General features: G+C 39.2%; 1 long non-coding RNA gene across 2 annotated transcripts in view; it reads left to right on the top strand.

Annotated features, from left to right (window-relative positions):
* LOC137294356 (uncharacterized) overlaps positions 1-25,854 on the top strand; it is an 81,413-nt gene that overhangs the window by 16,249 nt on the left and 39,310 nt on the right. The window contains exon 3 of one of the 2 annotated variants that reach the window (XR_010957516.1): positions 1,764-1,941. This is a non-coding gene — a long non-coding RNA (uncharacterized lncRNA). Of the gene's footprint in view, positions 1-1,763; positions 1,942-22,888; positions 23,072-25,854 lie in introns of those variants that run through there. The other variant, XR_010957517.1, reaches the window with a different exon arrangement.

Genomic DNA, 25,854 nt, shown 5'->3' with positions numbered 1-25,854 from the left:
CAATACATAATCCCCTCTGAGACGCTTCAATCATAACCATGATTAGTGCTGGGGACAATTCAATAGTCGTGTTTGTTTTGGCAGAGTGACCTACATTTGAAGGCATTAATGGCTTAACAAACAATTACCCATCAGTGACTTCTATTGATGTTGTCAATTGCTCGTCAGTTTCATACCGCATGGGTTTATGATTTAATCGATGGTTGGTTACTGATATAAGATTGCCATGGGATTAGGACCTGCAGCAACAATATCATCGGTATATATACCTCTTTCAATAAAAGGAGGTTTCATGGACTAGTATAGCCTGTGTAACAATCTAGGGGCTTTGCTCTAATTATCCTTTTTCAGCTTTGTTTGTATTTAATCTTAACATGTAACTGATCTGTTTAATCATGTAAACATAACATAATAAGCCTTCATATGTCAACTTGTGTATGACTGGACTGATATTTTTTCAGGCAAAAATTTTACATTGAGCGAGCGGTATGATAGATAGTAATTATCATTTTTTAGGAGTTGTTTCCCTTGTATAGCTCTTCACGCTGTGCACACTGGAATAATTCCTGACTTACAAGCTGACTAATAAACACTTTAATATAGCTGAACACAGCTTTGAGCCCCACTCTGAACAATGTTTTTGTTACCCCACAGTCAGCTGGGGGGTTGTGGAAAGTCCAAAGTGGCGTCACTGTTACGAGCGTCAAAACTTATCTGTGATATACAACTACAGACAATTGAAAAAATGTTCATACCAACATGTTAACTATTACCCATGTATTAAATTTACAGACCATATAGTATTTTAAATTAATCGATATTTATGGAGGATCTGATGTTTATTGAGTATAGAATTTATGATCAGTTTTTATCTGCGCCCATCAATTGTAATCCAGATTGCAGATTACTAAATCTAAACTATTAGTGTCTAATGTTGATGATCATGGAATGTTGTGGGATGGGGTTAAAATGTTGACCTGGAACCACTCACTGTTTATAGCCTCGTAACAAGGTGTTCAATCAGCCCACACAAGATTTAGGATTATAATCTTCAAGGAGGCAGTGTAAACTTAATATTTATTTCCATTGTAATTTATGAAAACAGACACATGACACAGATGATACCAAACATGTGACTGACCTGACACATATATCGATTGGTTGAGGGGGTTTATGTATGCAATTAGGTGATTTGCTGCTGTCATTTCCACACTACAAAGTGTCATGACGCAAGAGGAAAAAGAATATTTAGGTTGCCATTTTTATAATGCTTGTGCATCAAAGCCTTGAAATTGTGTGACAATAAAATAAGCGTCACATAACAGTTTGAAAACTGTAATCAAACACAGCAATTTGTCTCGTTAATTTTGAACATATACAGCATTTATCTGTGATATGTTCAAACAATGGCCTGGTATTTAAATGTTAAAGAGAAGACTTGCAATGATTCAGTTTAATGGGAGGTTGTTGAGTATGTGCGCTAAACATGATATGTAATGTTACGTAATATGTCACAGATGTACTCATATATATGTAACATTTATCAGTTGATGTATATATGACACATTGTACATTTGAAATTATATATTCTGCCTTTATGAACAAGATCGTTCATTAATGACTTATATCTACCTAATGCATATATGGCTTTGATGGCCCCATTTCCCATGATGTTCCTCCTCATTAGGTTTTGTTCTTAATGAATCAAGTGTGAAATTTGTTTGTTTATTTGTTGTTGAACTCTTCACCGTGCAATATTCCAGCAATATGATGGATGTCTGGATCCAGTGATCAACAGCATCAACATCAATCTAAGCAACTGTGGCTGCAATGACGTGTCAACCAAGGCAGATTTGTGACAACGCGAACCCGGTTTCCATTAGTTACTTCTTGTGAACAACATTGGCTGCGGAAGACCAGTTCCTACGTGGATCTTCACAGGTAAGTGTGAAGTCCTTATGTATCATATTGTGTATCATATTGCCACATTAATTACCTTCTAGATATGTATCATGTAGTCACCGAACCCCACGAGAGGAGGCTTAGAACAGAGACATAAACTTTTCCTGAAATAACTTGCAGACACAGACCTGTTGCACTAGAGGGAAAAAGGTTAAAAGCATGATGTAAGCTGTGTCTTTCTAAAACACATGCATCTTCACAATATTGTCAACCAGTGGCTTATTTTGTGAACCCAGTGTAAGAACCTAGACTAGTGTCTAGAGGGGTGCAACACTCCTTACACATACATTAATGTGTATTTGCCAAGTTTTTGCACTCAAATACATACTGGCACACATTTTCACATTTGCTTCAAAATCAAGCATGTACATAAAATGAACTAAAGCATTTGTTTGTCCTGGTGTATGTGAAGTTTATCTTGATCTGATCAGTTTAATGAAAATATTGGCTTCATCCATATCTCTCAATTTGACTGACAAATTTCAAGTCATTTACTACATAGCTTTCTCAGTGAATCTTCTGTCAGGATGTACGACATATTAAACAGGGCAACTATCGGAGCATTCATTGAACTGACAAGATTATAACTGTGACATGAAAACAAGGAAATACTATCCCCCACACACCTTTTATTGGTTGTTATTAAAACCTGCTTTGTTAAGAGTAAGTTCTGAGTTGATAGGTATATTAGTTGAAGCTATGAGATAACTAACCTCTGTCGATTGATAAATCTCTGACTCACCATCCAACTGAAATATGTCTGTGCTTGGTCTGTGATGAGTTGAGAGTGCAGGAAGGAAGTCATAAGTAGATGTCAGACAGGTAAATACCTGGATAGGCAGGTTCAGGTGTGTTTGTAAATAACAGTGATCATTGTCAATGTGAAATGTTTGAAACAGATAAAACTCTGGATAGTTTCTTTATTATAGTGATTAGGGGATGATGAGATTTGTCTTCAGAGTGGAGGGTTACACTGGATCTAGAGTTGATTCTAGAAGTGGTGTATTACAGGAGAAAATGTGATTGTGTATAATTTTTACAGTGATTATGTATGGGAGGCATGGTCCAGATGGACAGGTGTTGGCTAGGCTTGCAGGGTTGATTCCTGACCAGGGTCAGTTCCTAGAAAACTTGTTTGAGTACACTGATTAAGGCCAGAGAAATATGGCACAGAGGGTCAAGTGTTCTCCTTCCAAAACAGAGTTTGGTAGTCCAGTGGTAACAGTGCCAGCTCAAGGCACATGTTCTGTTTCCCCAAAGCTTCAAATGTGTGACACACTTCCTGCTTTCATACTGCTGCATTCATTCTTAGACTCTTGACACAACCTTCCTGGTCATACAGGGATTTTTTAATGTGGAATATTTGAGATGGAAGAATCGGGACATGTAACAGCTATTCTTTAACACTAATGGTCCCATCAGAGGACAAATGCACAAGAACACAAAAGCCTTGTTGGATATATAGGTCCCAAATAAAATGTGAATAGTTATAGCTGTGATTTCCTGCGAACATCAACCCCAAACAATAAATGTTATGTTGGTGTATATATTCTGGGAATAAATTTGTAGTGAAATCATTTTACAAACCAATCTCGGAACAAGTTCATGGTTGGATAAACATGAAGATCTCCCAAACAACTTCTGTCATGATGTACCTGTTTTATCATGATATTCTTAAACTTCGTATATGAGATGCATCTCTCAGGTTGGGGGGAATGAGATGTACCCAGTGTGTTCAATCGATGCTTGTAACTTCATGCTGGCAAAGACAACTGTTTAATGTGTTCCCCACAGCACAGACTGTTTAGAAACTGACAACCACACCCTGGATGTAACTTGCAGTGGTTGTTGCTGATGAAACACTGGCCATATCATTAAAATACATACTTACAGACAACCACACCCTGGATGTAACTTGCAGTGGTTGTTGCTGATGAAACACTGGCCATATCATTAAAATACATACTTACAGACAACCACACCCTGGATGTAACTTGCAGTGGTTGTTGCTGATGAAACACTGGCCATATCATTAAAATACATATTTACAGACAACCACACCCTGGATGTAACTTGCAGTGGTTGTTGCTGATGAAACACTGGCCATATCATTAAAATACATACTTACAGACAACCACACCCTGGATGTAACTTGCAGTGGTTGTTGCTGATGAAACACTGGTCATATCATTAAAATACATACTTACAGACAACCACACCCTGGATGTAACTTGCAGTGGTTGTTGCTGATGAAACACTGGTCATATCATTAAAATACATACTTACAGACAACCACACCCTGGATGTAACTTGCAGTGGTTGTTGCTGATGAAACACTGGCCATATCATTAAAATACATACTTACAGACAACCACACCCTGGATGTAACTTGCAGTGGTTGTTGCTGATGAAACACTGGCCATATCATTAAAATACATATTTACAGACAACCACACCCTGGATGTAACTTGCAGTGGTTGTTGCTGATGAAACACTGGCCATATCATTAAAATACATATTTACAGACAACCACACCCTGGATGTAACTTGCAGTGGTTGTTGCTGATGAAACACTGGCCATATCATTAAAATACATACTTACAGACAACCACACCCTGGATGTAACTTGCAGTGGTTGTTGCTGATGAAACACTGGCCATATCATTAAAATACATATTTACAGACAACCACACCCTGGATGTAACTTGCAGTGGTTGTTGCTGATGAAACACTGGCCATATCATTAAAATACATACTTACAGACAACCACACCCTGGATGTAACTTGCAGTGGTTGTTGCTGATGAAACACTGGCCATATCATTAAAATACATACTTACAGACAACCACACCCTGGATGTAACTTGCAGTGGTTGTTGCTGATGAAACACTGGCCATATCATTAAAATACATATTTACAGACAACCACACCCTGGATGTAACTTGCAGTGGTTGTTGCTGATGAAACACTGGCCATATCATTAAAATACATACTTACAGACAACCACACCCTGGATGTAACTTGCAGTGGTTGTTGCTGATGAAACACTGGCCATATCATTAAAATACATACTTACAGACAACCACACCCTGGATGTAACTTGCAGTGGTTGTTGCTGATGAAACACTGGCCATATCATTAAAATACATATTTACAGACAACCACACCCTGGATGTAACTTGCAGTGGTTGTTGCTGATGAAACACTGACCATATCATTAAAATACATACTTACAGACAACCACACCCTGGATGTAACTTGCAGTGGTTGTTGCTGATGAAACACTGGCCATATCATTAAAATACATATTTACAGACAACCACACCCTGGATGTAACTTGCAGTGGTTGTTGCTAAATACATACTTACAGAGTCCCTGAGGTGTTTTGGTGATTAGATTGTGTACTTGTCGCCATGATGTAACAACAAGCACAAGTTTCAAAAGTATTCCTTACAATGGAGAGGTTTTAATAATGGCTACATCATCGCACAATCTTCAGGGTGAAAAGTGCCTTTTATCATGATAATGTATGTAGACTTACTTGTGGTGATATTGCTGATATCAGCCCCCAACGGCCATTGTTCACGTCACCTCACTCCACTGACTGTCAGTGTGAGCAATTTAACAACATTGTACATGCAAAATATGTCCGGTTATTCAGTGGCAGTGTTGTGGTTTAGATTTTTTGGACCTTGTTTTGTCAAGCTCCTTGGAGAGATTTGTAATTAAGTGGGACATGTTTTGAAACATTTATGGGATATTGTTTGCCTTCCATTCATGTTGAACTGAGACAGAAGTAGCTACAACCATCCCTTATCTTTCTGCTGAAATATTGTCTCAAGATCAACATAATGTGGGGTGGTTTTTGTGCCAAAACAAGTCAAAAGGAAAATCATTTAGGATACACTCTGTACTGTTTATAAAAGCAGTACAAGATATGTATTGCTTCAGAGTTATGTGGTGATGGAATAAATGCTTCTCAATGAGACGAATTCTTCCTGTTATCCATCATTGTCATTGACCATGAAGTCCAATGTATCTTCATATGTTTTTAAATTACCTCATGCATTTGAATTGACTGAATTTGTGCATATATGAATTCTGATTCAATAATGTTAATGTCACTGAAACACATGGTTGATGAGTGTGGAATTTGTGGAGGGTGGCAGGAGGTAGGGTTAGGGCTGCACAGGGCATCACTTGATTGGAGTGAGGTTATCCTGTGTGTATTTGCTGGTGGGTATGTAAGGGGTATGTGTATGAAGGGCATTACTTAGGGTGTGGTTTTGGGGAAAATGTGGTATGCTTGAAGGGATAAACCTGTATCTGTTATAATTTGTGTATTATACAGATAATCTTGAAACTTACGCTTCCATCTGTTTTATGTCCTGGGACATGAAGAATTGTCAAGCATTAAGATGGAGTCATACAGCATACTAAAAAGACTAAATCATTTGGTGAGGGATTTTTCTAAATGTAAATTATTCTTAACTGTTTGCTTAGTGCCCCACATTTCCAGAAAAATTCCTTTTCAAACAAACTGACATATGACAGAGCACCTTTGGTAAACTCATGAACAGGGGGAGGTTGTTTATGCACTCAGTATAATATCATAAGTCGATAAATTTTCCTATCCTCAAGTCCTATATACAAAAATAAAAACCATATGACCCTGTATTACTTGTCGAAAGTGTATGTTCATCCCTCTATGTGAGCTAAGTATGAGTCATGTGTAGGTAAAGTTTGCTATTGTATCCCCCAGACAAGCCCCCAAGTTTAAGACTTGCATGTGTCGTATCATGCACGAAGACACGATGACAGATAGTCATGATAAAATCTGGCAGTGTCCACAAAAAAAACCTATTTTACAAAATTGGTCACCTGTTCCACAGATACCTTTCCACAATGAGGAAAAAGTCAGCCAATGTTACAACTGATGCTGATTATATCAATAAAACAAATAATCGTCTATATCTTGTGGTGCCAGTTTCACAGCTATTGATGAGCGTACATGACACATGGTATGTCAATCTTGTTGATGATTAGTGGCGCATGTACTACAGGAAGTTGGCTACTCGATGCCAATATAAACCTGTTCTCCGCATTTATAATCCATGGTACGTAGAAGCCTACACAGACGCTGATATCAAATACCCTTCTTCTAAGTGGAGGAAGAGACCTAATGTTTGTTGTCCTAATCCGTCTCACGATACTTGATAGAGTGTGTGGTTTTTGCACCCAGATACAACAAAACTTTGTTACGGCCAGAGTTCAATAGCTCTTCTTTCTATGTGCATGGATTGTATAGACGAGGAGCTTATGGGTGGGGAGGGGAGGGGAGGAAGGATTTAAAAGTAATATTAAATTTTTAAGGTGGAGAATTTCATGGTATTGATTTCATAAGTATCCCGTGTTAACTTTATTGCAACATTTGATTTGTTTTTACGTGGACAGGAAATAGAAATAATACTCAGTTCATTACATTTTATTCTGTTAAGCATGTTGAGAGTCGGCAAACTGACGTCTTCCTCAGACAAAGGAGTTAAGTTACTGTAGATTATATCCTTGAGGTTTATGTTGGCTTAATCCATGCATAGTCTTGTTCACAGAGTGAGTGAGTTTAGTTTTAGATCTCAATATTCCAGCAATATCACATTGAGGGACACCAGAAATGGACTTCACACATGTGTTCATGTGAGGAATTGGACCTAGGCCATCAGCTTGACAAATGAACACCCTAACCACTAGGCTACTCCACTGCTCCTTAGTTTTGTACAAATTCCATATATGTACACCATCATGTGTATGTGGAGTGGAGTCTATGTTTTGTGTTATTTGTTTGAAGGTGGTAACTGTAGCCCAGTCAGGTGCCACAACCTGGTGGGCAGGGCTTTGTCACCTCAGGTAGCCCAGTCAGGGGTTCAAATCTCAGATTCACTCTGGTTTTCTGGGTTTGTCAGCACCACACCCAGGTGCATAGGAGAACAGAGGCCATATATCTGTATATGGTCCCGGAATAGAAATATGGTTCAAGGCACCATAAAACTCACTCACTCAAAACCCTCCATAGATTTTCCACACCTTCTGAATCTGACAGTCTCCATGTTAATTTATATGATGTTGCTTGTTTCTATCAAATTTCATATTTGAGACTAAGCATTAATCTATCTCATGACAATCACATGCTGCATGGACACTGGTTCTGGCCTACTATTGTTTTTGGTTTGTATCATTATAAGGCTCAAAAGAATTTAAATAGACCCTCACTGCATTCATTTCAGTGTACTAAATGTGCCATTTCTTCACAGGTTAACTATTGTATTATAAAGTGATTGAGGTGTTTTTAGCAATATTCCAGCAGTCATATGGGAGACACACATTCTACCCATGTGGGGAATTAAACCCTGGTCTTCGGTATGACGAGACAATGCTTTAACCACTAGGCTATGCCACCTCCCCTTATTGTGATTTAGGACATTCATTCATGTAATGCCAAAACATTGGATGGTGTTTATCTTCTTTAGATTATTTTCTTCTGATTTGAAGGGAGATATTTTGACCATTTCAACAATACATAAATAAATTATAAAACATGTTATCAGTTTCCAGGTTTCCAAATGCAGAGTTTGAAAGGTCTTGGATAATGGATTCATCTATTAAACTGGATATTTATTGGTTTTGTCTTAAGATCAATCAATAAAATCTCAGATTCTCAGATTCAATTTCAGTCATTCAGTCATGGTCCCAGCCGAACAACCCATTTATGGTCAAATAACTCACACGTTAGTGCTGTGAAATCTATGTCACTGTGACCTAGAATATCCAACCCTGATCATGTTCAAAATCTTCATCCTTCTCCCTGAGGGGCGGACAGGTAGGGGGTGCTACCCATCTATTACAATGGTCATCCCCTACATGACTTCAGCACTACCTGCATCATATTACCTCTGATATATGGGTAGGTCTAAAAGTAAGATCGAGAGATGTGTGCATCAGGTGGAATAAGGAATCAAATTACAGATGTAATTAAATGTGAGTGTGTTTGATGGTCACAAGATCTGTTACCAATAGTTACCGTACTTGATCCATTTCTTGTTTGTCATGTTTCTTTTGGGAGAATGTTAACAAGCTTTTTATTGTTGAGCTAATCAGTTAACAATGACAGGCTGGACCTAGAGTTCAAGACACACAAATGACGGAGACTTTCAACTTAACATAGGTCTTATTATAAGATCATTTGTCACATTTAATAAGATTTCCTGCATAGATTATCTTGGAAGACTGAGGAAACGACTGACTTCTTGCTGGGACTTCTAGCTGTTGCATGTTTTCACACATATGCCTCCTCAGCCACTGACCCTTACAGTCTCTTATATTCACTCACTTACTTGCAATAACTCACAAACACACCCTTATACACCTACTCCAGATCTCTAATGAACATGTGTTTGCATCATGTGACATGACAACTCACTCACTCACTCACTCACTCACTCACTCATGTCACTCACAGGAGGATAGTGCATTCTTGGACCCAGGAAACCCATTGTTTCCCAACCAGTTTTCAGCAGTTTTACTGCAACTGTAGAAATCACCAAGCAGGTGCAGCAGAATCTGAACCTGGTTTGCTGATTTTGTTGTCCACTGATTTCATGATTATTTGTGGAAGCAGGATTGAAATTTCACACTGTGGTATCACCCCATTTATCTGTTTACTGGCTTCAGGTATGTGCTGGAGGCAGTTGATACATGTGTCTTATCTACTGGTGTTGAGTTCTGGTGAAAAACAGGCCATTGTTATACATGTAGCTTACAGCGCTCACTGACATGGAAACATGATTGATTTCAGATTTGAAACTGAAACCTCTATTTCTATGTTGATACTGTTAATAGGATTTTAATGGTATTTGTATGGAAAAAATATTTCTTTCTATCTTTATTTGCAATGCAGTTGTTTACAAATCTGATCAATGTATTTGTGGTTTGCATGCTGATTAGAAAGGTGAGTGATATTAAAGAGATTTAAGTGTGTTTACACTGCAAATCTATTGGGGATTCTTCTTCTCATAGTTTTACAAAATCGTTGTTTAGAATCTAAGCTGAAGATCCTTGTGACAAGTGGCTATCAGCTGTCTCATGCAGCCACTGACTGTTGCCAGGAGAGACTTACATGGGTGGATGGTCAGACTTGATGACTTTCTTCTTGCATGTCTCAGGTTGCCTGGTTACACATATCAATGCTCATGATGTCAGTCACAGGGTCGACTGGTTGTAGCATTTGTCCTTCATTCATTGCAGATGTCTGTGCTGGATATGTACCCCACATTCTTATGATATTTAACGTTATATTTCATTGCCCAGTTTGGCATAGTGCTTGTATGGCACTTGCTGATAATTATGGGGCATGAGTTGGATTCCCCAATCGTTGCAACATTTTTTATCAAATTAGTAAAAAATGGTCACCCACCCATTTAAGACCTAGAAAGCAGGACATGTCCCTCCCACTGCCTCTATACAGAAGCATGACAGCGAAACGTGAATAGAACCACAAGAGCATATTTTAAGTACAAGTACTGACCACTAGTCAGCAGTACATATTTTACTGAAAAAACGTTCATAGTGAAAAAAAAATAATACACTGAAATGGAGCCCTAAGACTTTCTTCTTTTTCTGAAGCTATGGAACTCTAGACTTGCCACATTTTCTAGACTTGCATGGGCTTTCTTGGATATACATGTACATACTTCAGAGTCTGTACGACAGACTACCCCTCCTTGTGTGGCTGATGCAACTAGGCATTAATGTGGCATCCGTATCACTGTTATCTGGTAGGAGGAGAGTGGGGAGATAGCCCAGGGCATTGGCTAATGAAATACATATGTCATATACTAGTTTGTACCCGCTTACACATGCACAGAATACACATCTTATACATGCTTGCTTAGTTTATAGGCCCCTACACATGCACAGAACACACACCCACTTAGTTTATAGGCCACTACCCATGCACAGAATACACATTGAATACACACCCGCTTAGTTTATAGGCCCCTACACATGCACAGAATACACATCGAATACACACCCGCTTAGTTTATAGGCCACTACCCGTGCACAGAATACACATCGAATACACACCCGCTTAGTTTATAGGCCCCTACCCATGCACAGAATACACATCGAATACACACCCGCTTAGTTTATAGGCCCCTACACATGCACAGAATACACATCGAATACACACCCGCTTAGTTTATAGGCCCCTACACATGCACAGAATACACATCGAATACACACCCGCTTAGTTTATAGGCCCCTACCCATGCACAGAATACACATCGAATACACACCCGCTTGGTTTATAGGCCCCTACACATGCACAGAATACACATCGAATACACACCCGCTTAGTTTATAGGCCACTACCCATGCACAGAATACACATCAAATACACACCCGCTTAGTTTATAGGCCCCTACACATGCACAGAATACACATCGAATACACACCCGCTTAGTTTATAGGCCACTACCCATGCACAGAATACACATCGAATACACACCCACTTAGTTTATAGGTTCCTACACATGCAGAGAATATACGTCATAAAGATTCCCCTTAGTTTGTAGCCCGTACACATGTGGAGAATACACATATAAACTTCCATGAATTTCATAGGCCCCTGCATATGGAGAGAATACACATCGTATACACTTCCTTTAGTTTGTAGCCTATTGTACATGCATAGAAGACACATTGTATATACTCAGCTTGCACCTGATGTAGATGTGATTGTCAGTGTCTGTACGGTGAATTATTAGTATCCACCATTGTACCTCATTTATTTATTTGTGCTCCAGATGTTGTCATTCTTACTCATATTTCCTTATTTGGCCATCAAGGTTTGAATTAGAGTTCTTTTCAAACGATGTCTCTACAAAAAAAGTTTGTGTATCAGTTGATATGGGTAATACTTAATGAGGATGTAATACTGTTGAAAGTTGTCATCTACGTGTGGACCCTTGTGACCTTGGTCTCTGAGTCACCATGGATAGATTACTGGCCCCGTACATGAGACTGACAGAGCTTACAGGTGTGTTCCCTGTCTGGAACAGTTAAACACTGACATGTAAACACAGGAAGTATAGGCAGGATCAGAGACAAGTTTCAATTTTCGGAATTGATGTGTTATAAAGTGTATGAATTAGCCACTGGCCCACTAGCCCATGGCTAGTGAAAATCCAGGCCTCCCCAGCTAGTCAATTTTCATGGGATCATCACTCTCTCTGACTTGCTAAGTTATAATACAGTATTACATCATGCAAGATTATGGCTGATAAAAGTCTTCAGTGTATTAGCAGCTTAATGATGAAACCCACGTCATGCCGACAATATCTCATTCTCATCTGTTTTTCTAATCTGTTGCTTAGTTTCTACATTCAAATTTCAGGCTAGTGAATTATTTTGTGGGCTCGAAACTTTCAGGCGAGTCCGACTGGTAGGCCAAATTTGGGAAACAATTTAGAACACTGGTGTTATAGTCAACTTTGCACAAAGTGACATAGAGTACAGAACAACTGTAACATCTGTATGTATGTCCAAACAGATAATTATTAGATGTTTTGGTTGATCTGTATTATGATCATCTGTCATCAAGAAAATAGTGGATGTGTTTAGATCAACTTCTTTCTTCTTGTGTTTTCCTATGTACAGGAATGGAGCTCGTCGTAGTGTAGTAAACTGTTTGGTGTAATACACTAATTACATACTGTGGCATCAAACAACAGTCATGCATTTGTTTTCCACTCCACCTTTCACTGTGTACCACTGTCTTCAGCCATGTGCTGGACTGTAGCTCTCACTAGTGCTGTGACACTAGCTTCTGTGCTGTACTGTAGCTCTCATGAGGACACTGACATTAGATTTTGAGCTGTACTGTACAGCTTCATATATCATTGGCACAAATAATGTCCTTTAATGTCCTTTCCCTCCCCAGAACTTTGACACTTATTTCTGCCCCAAAGTGTATAACTTTGACTCTTCGCTTTAACCTGAGAAGGTAAATAATCTTATCTAGCGATGCTTTACTGCAAATTTGTCATTTTCTCATGTAGGTTCACAAGAAATGATGCGATAATGTTTTCTTACACCAGAAAAATGAGTTTGACAAAGTTGCAAATATAGATCAGCTGATTCCTTTCTTCAGACTGCTTTTGTTGGTCTTCAACATTTGGCTTTTCAATGATCATATACAGGATAAATATAACATAGCACTACTGAATTCCCAGTGATACAGTTTTCTGTCCAGTACAGTATGCCTTGAACCCCTCCCCACCTCCTCTCCAGTCAGGCGGCAGTTACTCTGAATCTCACCGCAAGTTCAGCTCTTTAAGAGTAACTTACTCTTTCTCCAGACTGTAGTTACAAGTAATCCAGTATTGAAAAGTGATCGGGGCAACAGGTGGCAAGGAGCTCTTGCTCACCTGTGAAAGACCTAATCTTTCATTTAAATTAAAGTTGCAGTAGCATGCTCCTTTATCAAATGGATTTCAGTGTCTATTGGCAAGTATATTAAAGATATGTAAGATAGATTAGGACAATATTATATGTTCTCTACCAGATACGAGTGTAATGGAATAATTCTATATAAATTGGCTGGAAAAAAACAACTTTATATAGGTTGTTTTCACATATTTTTCACGCCAGTGAATATGAATGGCCGTCATAGTAACAGTTGCAGGGGCTGCTCCCACTTATCTCTGTGAACTACTTCAGCTTTACACACCAGCAACATCTCAACAGACCATCCTATCTGTGCCGCCCAAAGTCAGAACCATCAGGTTTGGCCAAAGATCCTTTGTGTCTTGTACAGCCACGGAGTGGAACAACCTTCCCCACACTCTCAGAACTGCACCATCATACTGAGCATTCCAATCATATCTGAAAACTTTCAGTTCCAAAAAGCCTACCCTTCATGTTGATGTGTATCGAATGAGCATAATTTAATCCTGTGCTGTGTGACTTTCAACATTGGGCACTTCGAGCATGCATTATGCGTGGAGAAATGTGCATTACAAATGGACTATTATTATATTTTTTTACAGATTAGAATGAAAATGCAGCAGAGAGGGTTCGGGTGATCCTGGCACAGTCAGGCTGGTCAAGCTCATCATCAGCTCAGGGCCCTCGCCCCCTCTACACGCAGCCCAGACAGCTAATGGGACTTCTCCCAGGAAACACTGCCTAGTCGAACCCACCAAGAACTTTCCGGAGAATATGGAGGCTCCCCAACACTGCAGCCTTCTGCATTACCCAGATTGTCAGAAGGGCTGTGCTCCCGGTGGAGAACCCGGGCACTCTCCTGATCTGCGCCAAGAGATCAGGAGGTACCAAACCAAGGGCACCGAGGACAATGGGGAGCCTGACGACAGTGTACTTGGGATGCAAGCGAGACATTTCAAAGGCGAGGTCCGCATATTTATCATGCTTTTCCTGAATCTTGCCAATCACATTGCTGTCAAAAAGGACAGAAAATTCAATGATATAAATAATTTCATTGGTTTTATCAAAAAGGACAAGATCAGTTTTGTTGGCTGGAATTCGTCTCAGGCTGTATATTGGCCTATTCCAGAGAAGTTTAAAAGCATCATTTTCCAGGACGCCCTGGACATGTTCAGGGTCATACCATGGATGGACCTCGGAGTCAAAGCCACAGGCATGGCGGAGACGATAATAAAAGCAGCGAGCCATGCCATCATGTCTTTTAAGATATGCTGTTTGTGCCAAGGAAGGGCATCCACTGACAAGGTGTTGGACAGTCTCTGTAAATTGATTGCAAAGACGACATTTCATATTGATATTTTCTTTAAGAATCACATTCTGGCGATTGCGAGTGGGAAGTGACTGGTCCTGAGCAGCAAAAAGGAAGCCCTCAGTTTCACATTTGAGACCAGCCGACTTCATCCAGGCGAAGGAGTCAGTTGGATTGCTATTATATTACTGTTATTATCTGTTTTACAGATTAAAAATTGAAATGCAGCAGAGAGGGTTCGGGTGATCCTGGCACAGTCAGGCTGGTCAAGCTCATCATCAGCTCAGGGCCCTCGCCCCCTCTACACGCAGCCCAGACAGCGAATGGGACTTCTCCCAGGAAACACTGCCTTGTCGAACCCACCAAGAACTTTCCGGAGAATATGGAGGCTCCCCAACACTGCAGCATTCTGCATTACCCAGATTGTCAGAAGGGCTGTGCTCCCGGTGGTATTATTATTATTATTATTATTATTATTATTATTATTATTATTATTATTAAATGTCTTTCTACAGTGTAACAGTAAAATGTTCAGGCTATATTTCAATTTTGAATGCTTTAAATCTTCATAACTTCCTTATGAGAAATAGTCCTTTCATGTGACACTCACTCACACACTCACTCACAGGTGACTGAAAGCAACAGAACAATGTGCAAGTGGTGAGCCTCATATTACCTACCGAAAACCAACTGGACCCAAAGTGCTCCTTTTCCTAAAGAACCATACAATGTTATAGGCATTATGTTTCAAAACTACACAGAACAATATCCAACAACTACACAGAACAATATCCAACAACTACACAGAACAATATCCAACAGAACAACACTGGCTGGAGTAACTATCTTAATGCCAAGTTGTGAATTTCTGAAACAAACAACTTTTGAATTGCCCCTTTCATTCCTTGACATGGTTCACGTTCATCCTTGAGTGCCAAGACTGACCATGGTGGACAGGTCAAGCTTATCAAGCTGGAGAACATATGAAGTAAACAGTGTAATTAACATCCATTTGAAATAAACATGAATGTTGGACAGCCCTCCATTACACATGGTCTATCCCTGTGGCCAGCAGATACAGAGCTAATGTTCCCCCAGCCAACAGACCTCGCTGTATGTTCAACAGATATTCTGCATGATAAGAAAACTGGCCATCCAACCTGTGGAATGAGATCATTTTTCAAGTTAATCCTGACTCCATTTGCTGCAGCCATGTGTTCCATCTGTAACTGGGGGACACACAGGAAATAAATCTTGGACAAAAGAAATTCCCAACTTGTAACTAATTAGATAGTCTTGAGACAGATTGGGTTAAGGATCATTAACCTTTGGTATCTCTGTCCAATCTCTTTACATTGCTAGTTGCAGTGTGGTTGTGTTGCTGTTTACATCCCTTGTTACATGCCTATATTACTGTTACAATTTGGTTACATTGTGGTTAAACTGTTCTTATATACTACATCACAACAATGTGGTTACAGTACTGCTACAGTGTGACTACAGTACTGCTACAATGTGGCTACAGTACTGCTACAATGTGGCTACAGTACTGCTACAATGTGGCTACAGTACTGCTACAGTGTGGTTACAGTACTGCTACAATGTGGCTACAGTACTGCTACAGTATGGCTACAGTACTGCTACAGTGTGGCTACAGTACTGCTACAGTGTGGTTACAGTACTGCTAAAGTGTGGCTACAGTACTTCTACAGTGTGGCTACAGTACTGCTACAATGTGGCTACAGTACAGCTAAAGTGTGGCTAAGTACTGCTACAGTGTGGCTACAGTACTGCTAACGTGTGGATACAGTACTACTACAATGTGGCTACAGTACTGCTAAAAGATGGCTACAGTACTGCTACAGTGTGGCTACAGTACTGCTCAAGTGTGGCCACAGTACTGCTACAATGTGGCTACAGTGCTACAATGTGGCCAACATGCATCTACAATGTGGCTGCAGTACTGATAAGAGATGGCTACAGTACTGCTACATGATGGCTACTACTACAGAACACAGATACACTCTCAAGTACACACATTCTCACCCCAGCAGGTATATCTAGTGTCAGTATGCTCTGTCTTCAAGCACCTCCATTAATTACCACACCTTGCCAAACCTGCGTGACTGTCGTGCCAGAACAATACAGACTGTGTCAGTGTGTATCTTCATTGTTGACCTTAATAGCTCCACTAAAACTATATCCTTTGTAATATAACTAATGACGCTATCATAATAAATGCACCACGTTTTTACATGGTCATAAATATATGTCATCATAAATCTTTTTTCAAAATGAATATAGCCAGAAATACAAATGGCATTGTTTGTCTGTGGGGCGTTGATGGCATGGTCTGTTGGTGAGGCAACCTGGGGAAAGGGGATAGATCCATTACACAGATGGTTTGTTGATGCTATGTGCAAGTGAAGCAATTAGGCATTTCGGACAATGTCCCACATACATATGTGTATACATAATCATGAAGCCAGTCTTCCAGGAGTGTTGATAAACAGGCTGAAGACACTAGCATGCATTAATACTTAGGTAATTAGGCTCTTCCACATTTAATGGACCAGTGTACTGGCCGAGGAATATGGTACATGGCTGTAATTGCATAGAAGTAATTTGTTTAAGATCTGTAGGAGACCTTCTGTCCAGAGCTTGTGGTGGTTGCAGGTGTTGGTGTAAATGATGTTCTGCCTTGATTTAGTTTCATATTGGGTAATTGTGACAAAAGTCACAGGCAATATCATTTCCTCTGCTGTAAAGAGTATGTTCAGAGCACGTTTTCAACATTATCAATAATCACATGCCGTGAAAGAGGCAATGAAACCTTATCAAAAGTCTGATGTACAACTTGACATTTCGTGGAGACTATTAATGTTGCTATTTGTAAGTGATAGAAATACAGATTAGACTTTAAAAGCAAAATTATGGAGTACAACCCAAATGTCAACCCAGACAAATACTGAGTCATGAATCCTTCATACATGGACATAAGAAAACTCATTTAGTGCACGAGTAAAGACCATGCTTGTGACTTAAACAAATCTGCCATTTGGCCCTCTTTAAGTGACGACCGGAAATGACACAAAGTGGTGTAACTTGCAATGTTTGCCGACATACTTTCGCCCATTTCGCCCAGTATTACAGCTATATACATAACCTGTCAGTCGCTCTAACATCTTCACATTTATGTACATTTCACTATCTCTAATTAAACATCCAGCTCAATGGCCTATTTAAATCTCAATTGCTGGATCCTGGCGCATGAGTTGGTTTAGGGCATTCTTGTGGTTTACGTAATTACGTGTGAATCTGTGATCATTATGCCCAACTACACCTTCCCTCCAGCACCTATCTACTGCCATTGAATATGTGCAAGCACCAGAAGGATCGGGGAACTACCTGCTTTATGTCCCGGACCCTCAACACAGCCCCTTTCTGATAAAACTCTTGTTTACTGTGACTGGGCCATTCATCCACATCCTGCCCATTGAAACCAGGATTAAATACCGGGGCTTTTCTGAAGTGATGTGATTTACTCAGATGTGTAAAGATATTCTGCAGTCTTTCTTAAGCTATACTACGACCCACGCTTGATTTATTTCCAGAATAAAAAAAGATTTGGTTGCTTGGTTACCACTTGGTTGTACATTAATGTACAGAATTCTGTTATTTGTTAATCCAGTTTTGTTTGTGAATTTTTTCAAGAATTGATAGAATCAATTGAGCTCTTAATCCTTGATTTAATTGTTGACAGGGGTTTTAGATATGAGTATTTGCAGGATATTTATCCAAGTATTGTATGGGCTGATGTCTTATCTGTAATAAATTTGATTTACTGAACCACTTTGGAATATGTGTGGCAGTGTATTTGGACATAATGACATGTTGATAACATGGGAGATGTTTTTATGGCATACATATATACACTGCTGAGTGCACATATGATTCAAACTTTCTGTACACAGCACTGATTGCATAGAATTTGTTCAAAAGCTGTGATATTTTCATTTCAGGGACACAAGTAAGCACACCTATTTTTATGTGATGGATACCAATGCATAATTCATCATGAGAGGGCACAGTACAAAAACAATTATGAAAATTCAAAAGACGTTCAGATCTGAAATTGCACCTAGCAATGTTTGTGACATGTTCATAAGTTCAGAAATTTCTCATTACTTCCAGCATACAATATACCACAGCTGAAGAGAGGAAACTTGAGGAGCAGCTTTGTGGTGCAGCTCAGGGCACCTTGTCAAAAATTCATGCATACCAATCATTTTTACTGCAACTATCAGATACCATATTAACTGTACACAGGCCCTCTGTACAGGTGATACTGAGAGTTTCCATCACCATGATATAACTGCAGTACTTGTGGTACACTGGCCCTCTGTACAGGTGATGCTGAGAGTTTCCATCACCATGATATAACTGCAGTACTTGTTGTACACAGGCCCTCTGTACAGGTGATGCTGAGAGTTTCCATCACCATGATCTAACTGCAGTACTTGTTGTACACAGGCCCTCTGCACAGATGATGCTGAGAGTTTCCATCACCATGATATAACTGCAGTACTTGTGGTACGCAGCCCTTCTGTACAGGTGATGCTGAGAGCCTGAGTTATTTTATCACATTCCCAAACCCACAGTATAATGTACTTGTATACATGACACATTGTATGGATAACAACTTTTTGTTTTATTATTTACACAACATTTCATGCCTAGTTCTTGCTCCTTCATCAGGTGAATGCTGAGTGAATACATAGAGTGAATACATAGAGTGAATACATAGAGTGAATACATAGCGTGAATACATAGAGTAAATACAAAAGTTTGAATATATACAGATCCGTAATGCAAGGACAGAGAATGTACAGAATTATACTTGGCCACTCTTTCACATCACTGACGTGGGATAAGAACATTACAGGTATATCATGTCTGTTTTACCCAAAAAGTTGTAATTATTTTCAAATCCAATTAGGATCTCATTCATTCATTTTTATCCCATTAACCCATTTGTAGCACTCAACACAGTAGAATCACTAAACCTTCACAACATTAAAATTGGAATTTCAATAACACAAACAAGTTTAGTGCCTGATTTGTGTGATCGTTGAGACTGGTGCTTGATGTACATGCATGAATGAGGGCCAACACCAGTGGCTATTGAAATGTACATAGCAGCGGCATTGGCTTGCCTTTGATCACTGGACCAAAGCAAATCTGCATCAGTTAAATGTTTTATAGCAATTTCTATCTACCAAAGGCCAGCACATAGGATGATGTTTATGACTAAATATGGATGCAAGCCAACATTAGAGTAGATCTGTATGAATATCTGATCCAGTTTTTCATTGCATTGAGTCAGTGATCAGTAAGATATTGGTAGCATGATTTCACAAAAGATTTCTTTAAAGACCTTGGTCCATCATTTAGAGAATCAGTTGTGTTGTTGATGGCTTGTATGTATCACGTATATTCTGTGCTCTCCACTGTATTACAGTGTGTACTGGGTTCTTGTGTTGTTGTTTTCACTGTTGATTTGCTATAGGTGACTGAAGGTCCTAGCTCAATATACAAGTGGTGAGATCTAGTAGTTTGTTTTATTGGTATGGTCACACTGGGTGGACACATTGTATTGTTGATTTCACTAATGTGTATTTTATCATTACTGGTTGGGAGAAACTTGTCAAATGCAGGTGCTTGTGTCAAATGCAGGTGCTTGTGTCAAATGCAGGTGCTTGTGTTTTCTTGTCTGATGACATGATGATATGAAAATATTATGATCAGAAAGAACAAACTGATTTGAATGTGTGTTGTATGTATTTTCCACTCACTCACTCACTCACTCACTCACTCACTCACTCACTCACTCACTCACTCACTCACTCACTCACTCACTCACTCACTCACTCACTCACTCACTCACTCACTCACTCACTCACTCACTCACTCACTCACTCACTCACTCACTCACTCAGCCTGACCTGTGTATAGAACAGGAAACTGTGGCACTCCAGACAACTGGGCTAGCAGTACTGAGTGCCTGTGAGGAGAAGCTTGCCCATGTCTCCCACTCAGTCAAAGATTGTCATCAGTCATGTATGGACGTTGAACACGTTTGATAACATTTGACAAATGTCTTTCTACAATGTAACGGTAAAACGTTCAGGCTATATTTCAATTTTGAAAGTTTTACATCTTCACAACTTCCTTATGAGGAATAGTCCTTTCATGTGACAAAACCTATAAATGTTAATTGTTTTAGATGCCACATGACATTTTTATTGTCTTGAAGAGACATAAACTGATTGATTGAGACTTGCAAGAGAAATGACCCAGTCTGATCATATTCTTCTTCCAAGCTCAATAATGTCTTGTATTTGCACAATTCAGGGAAATGTCCAAATCCAGTAGTCTGTCATTCGTTCATTTACTGCTTTTATCCTCTACTTCCAATGTATTCTGAAAATAATTTAAAGTATGCCATGGCTTCGCACCTTAGTTTATAGAGTCGGCCAAGATACTTTAGAAAGTTTTAACTTCATACTACAAACTTTGTAGACCTACAATATACTCTTGTACACTCTTCTTTCTTAACAATTTAACTGGCAAAAGGTTGCCTAATGGTAAAAGTGTTTGTTTGTCATGCTGAAGACCTGGGTTCAAATCCCACATAAACCGAAATATGTGAGGCTCACTTCTGCTGTCACCAACTCTGATAATTCAGTTATTTTTACACACCAAATGATCTTGTGGGTTACTATTTCAAACATGATACTTGCAAATGATGTTTTCCTATTCTATTTCCTATTAACTCATTTTGTCTTCTGTAAATTCTAGCTGACAGTTAATAACAATGATGAAGTACATCAATGTGAAATTAAAGGGGAGAATCAGGGCGGATTGGACGAGAGAATTATCTTAATCAGAGGATTAGCAAGGTGATAAGATATCCTGAGCTTCTTTTAGCCCTGGGGTGGAAAGTGATTAAACTCAATTTCACTTGTAACTCACCCCTTAATGACATCAGGTGATGGATTTCAGATAAACACAGAGCTGGTGCTGCTATTGTGCTATATTCCTAACCATTGTTCCCAAAACAATCACTGCAATGCACAACAATGAAACATATCGAAATCCAGATAATGTTCATGTCATTCATGAGTATCAACACTGACTGTGTTAGTCCATGTGTCGAGGAGATAATTATATCACCTAGGTATAGAATAAATAAGAACTTGGACCATTGTGTCAACATGGCTTCAGGCACTGACAGACTGACAAGATATGGCTGAGGTAATCCATGCACATTTCTTACATATGAAGAGGCTTTGTGGTTTATGTTGTTTTCATCTGCCAAGCCCCAGTGAATGCAGACAAATTAGTTGTGATTAGCATTCATTGCTTGAAGGCAATATTAGCAAGATAGACGCACAGTTATATCAGAGGTAACATGTCATCGCTGGAGCATGCTGACTTATTCAATTATGTGGTCACCATCACAAGAAAAAACAATCTGAAATGAAGTGTTGTAGTGACATGAAACAAATGTAGACTGATGAAAAAGTCATGGGGATTAGTTGTGAATATTTACTTGTTTAACATTTAAATTGAAAGTTTAAACATTTATTTTGTGACATGTTTTATAGTAGATTTTAGACAGAGCAAGGGAAACATTCTGCATTTGGTGCTCTATGCTCCTTTCTGCGTCATCTCTTGGACAAGATTCTGTCACATTTCACTAACTCACTGATATCTTGTTTAAAAAATTAGTAACCTTATAAACCATAGGAATTAACATGGAACCAACTATATAGTGTGCAATAACACCTTCTTTAATAGAAACATGCCCAATGTTATTCTGAGCAAAAGCATTTATGAAAACTTCAAATTTGAATGATATGGGTCATTGCTGATTCTTATATTCTGCACATATTTAATATATTTCAGATTTGCACATATTTCATATGTTTCAGTATTTTCACATGGTATACCTGTAAAATTGATTCGCCATGGTTTGCAGGTAATCCATGCATTAGAGTACTCTCCCCTGATGCACTGAGTGATGGCAAGTGTTGAAGCTGTGGCCTGTTTACAAACACCAAGCAGCCAGTGTTATCTACCAACAGGGACATACATGTGATATACCATGCCTGGCATCAAAGTGGTTTGTCTTATCTGATAATGAGAGATACGAGTGGGTGGTACTAGTCCTTGAGATTAGCAGATCAGCTGCTGAGATAATGAGGATTACATCACAGGAGATAAGCTGTTCAAGTAAGGCTTCAGTTAGCTTACATGGTTCTGTTGGTTGGGGAGGAGAGTTTGAGACATATTCATTACCGATGATGATAATAAAATGTATGCTGATGTTGAAAAAAAAATATGGTAACAAAATCAAGTTTTGTGAGTGTTTTTACAGGATTAGGTAGATTTGGGCTCTTAGAACAGTTTAATCTAAGCCATAAGTAAAAGTATACTAATAGTAGTAGTAGCTAGGATTTTCAGTCATATTTATGGTAATATAAGCAAGTATTTTGTCACAATATCATAAAATTTTTACTTAAAAAATCCATGTATGCATTTTTTCTATAATCACTGTACAACTGTATGACATGAAATATGAGATGTTCTTTATTGCATATACATACGAAGATCACAGGCCTTTGGTGCACATATTCATAGTATATACCACACATTCTATTAAGATGATGTATGCAGTCTTCAGACTCTTGGCCAAATAATTGTGGGGTAGTTGCTTCATTAAACCCTTTCAAGAGAGTCAGGGTAATTTATTTCAAATTCATCAGAACATTTAAGCATGTTTTGACGTAATTTATGAAAGTGTCTTAAAAACTGAAGAGACAGTTAGATTGTTGTTCATTTCTGCTTGCAAATTACAAGACAGGCATTTCTAATTACCCTGGAACACCAATTACCCCCAATCCATTGTAACAGTTTCCAAAACAATACCCCTGGGAACCTGCTGGCCATGATCCCTTCATCTCCCATGCAGGATTCCTACTCCATTTAAAGTGACAATAGCACCCTCACCCCTGCATCACAAAGGGTTGATGTTGATGAGCCCCTATACAGACCCTCCTCTCCCTTATCTGCAGGATCACATCTTCTCCCCCCCACCTAATGGCTCTTTGACGGCTGTACAAGCCCTCCCTTGAAGGGCCCTGGGCCTCCTGTAGTTCAAAAGACATTTATAATCCATTCTTGATAACCAACTCGATAAGTAAGCTGAAAACCTGTCTGTTATTTGCTGTAATTGTGTCCAAGCTGGGTATTCCATGTCCAGTTTGATTTGGGGGAGGGTAGAGATGGTTTGGGGGTTTAGCTGCAGAAGAATGTTTGTACCATAATGAGATATCTGATACAATTGTCATGTAGTCCTTATGGATTAACCTCCAAATTTGATGCTTGTGGGTTAAAAGAATTCTTTTAAGAAGAAGTTTGTGGGATCAATCTTGATTTCAGTTTGTATCAAAATGGTGTTGTCTGAAGTTTACTGTGACCATGAAAGGGCCTTCATCAAAAACATAATGAGTTTGATGGAAAATATTATCCTGGCAGATACTTTGCTGCTGATGGTTTAGCTTCAACACACTGGGGTATCACCATCAATTATTGTAGTCACAGTTGATACCGATAGTCACTATGACATTTGTGTCAGGGAAAGAGTTCCGTGTAGACATGTATATTTCACACAACTACTGTGAATTACTACTACTACTGCTGCTGCTACTACTACTGCTGCTGCTGCTGCTGCTGCTGCTGCTGCTGCTACTACTACTACTACTACTGCTGCTACTACTGCTGCTGCTGCTGCTGCTGCTGCTACTACTACTACTACTGCTGCTGCTACTACTACTGCTGCTGCTGCTGCTGCTGCTGCTGCTGCTGCTACTACTACTACTACTGCTGCTGCTACTACTACTGCTGCTGCTGCTGCTGCTGCTGCTGCTACTACTACTACTACTACTGCTGCTGCTGCTGCTACTACTACAGTCATCAGTATCATGAATCTATATATATTACAATGATTTCCAGGCTGTGTAAACAGCAATGCCTCCAAACCTACATCCTCCTCTCTTTCATATCCTTGTTTATATCTTCATATTTCCTCTACATGCTGATAACACCCTTCTTTAGTCAATGATAATGTTTTATGTGTATATATAATAATATATATTATATACAGGCATATATAAATATAAAATGTTCAGGAACTGGTCTTATCAATATATGGATTTTGTTCAACTATTTTGACAGTTTTGCTCAGCCATACTTATCATAATATATTTTGAATGAACACATAATAATAGCAATCATAGTTTTGTTATATTATTTAACAGCACCACAAATCCTCCCACAGCACATTGAAATATACAAACAAGGAAAAGTGACTAAACAATCTACTGGTTTTCAAGAAGGAACTATTGTCCCAAGTGATGTTTGCCCAGCTCACCATTGGCTGGTGTTTCTGACTTTCCTCACCAGGGAATAACCAGCCTAGCACTTGATTAACTTACTAATTTGCACATGATAACATCTTTCAAGGCTATCTCTCCCCATGATAACACTGATATAATAAAAGGCCATTAATATAAGTCACAGTCTCCATGCCAGTTGAGGTGTCATGCATGTTTGCCAGCATCCAGCAGGGAAGGAGACCAGTAGCCATGTTACATCATCAGAGGTCCTCTCTGTTTACTCTACATGATGGGGAGACACTTAGTGATACCCTCATCTAAGATCCCCCACCCCCTCCCATTCCCTACTCTTGTGTTTCTCCCCTTTCTCCACCTGCCTGCAGCACTACACTTGTTATAATTGCTGGATTTGGATACATGATGGTAGGAAAGGAGGAAATGACAGTTAAGGCCTTACATTGTACAACATAGTTGTTGTTCAGGACAATCAGTGTCTGTGGATATCAGAGATGAGTTTCATGCTCTGTAAGAACCACATATACAAGCACTTAGCATGTCTTTACACAGCCTCTCTCAGCACTTGACAGTAGTGTCTAGATGGAGTTCATCATCTTGACC

Source organism: Haliotis asinina, chromosome 8, assembly GCF_037392515.1.
Source record: "Haliotis asinina isolate JCU_RB_2024 chromosome 8, JCU_Hal_asi_v2, whole genome shotgun sequence".
NCBI classification, from domain to species: Eukaryota; Metazoa; Mollusca; class Gastropoda; order Lepetellida; family Haliotidae; genus Haliotis; species Haliotis asinina.
The sequence above is the reverse complement of the archived record's forward strand: the minus strand, read 5'-3'. Positions and strand labels throughout refer to the sequence as shown.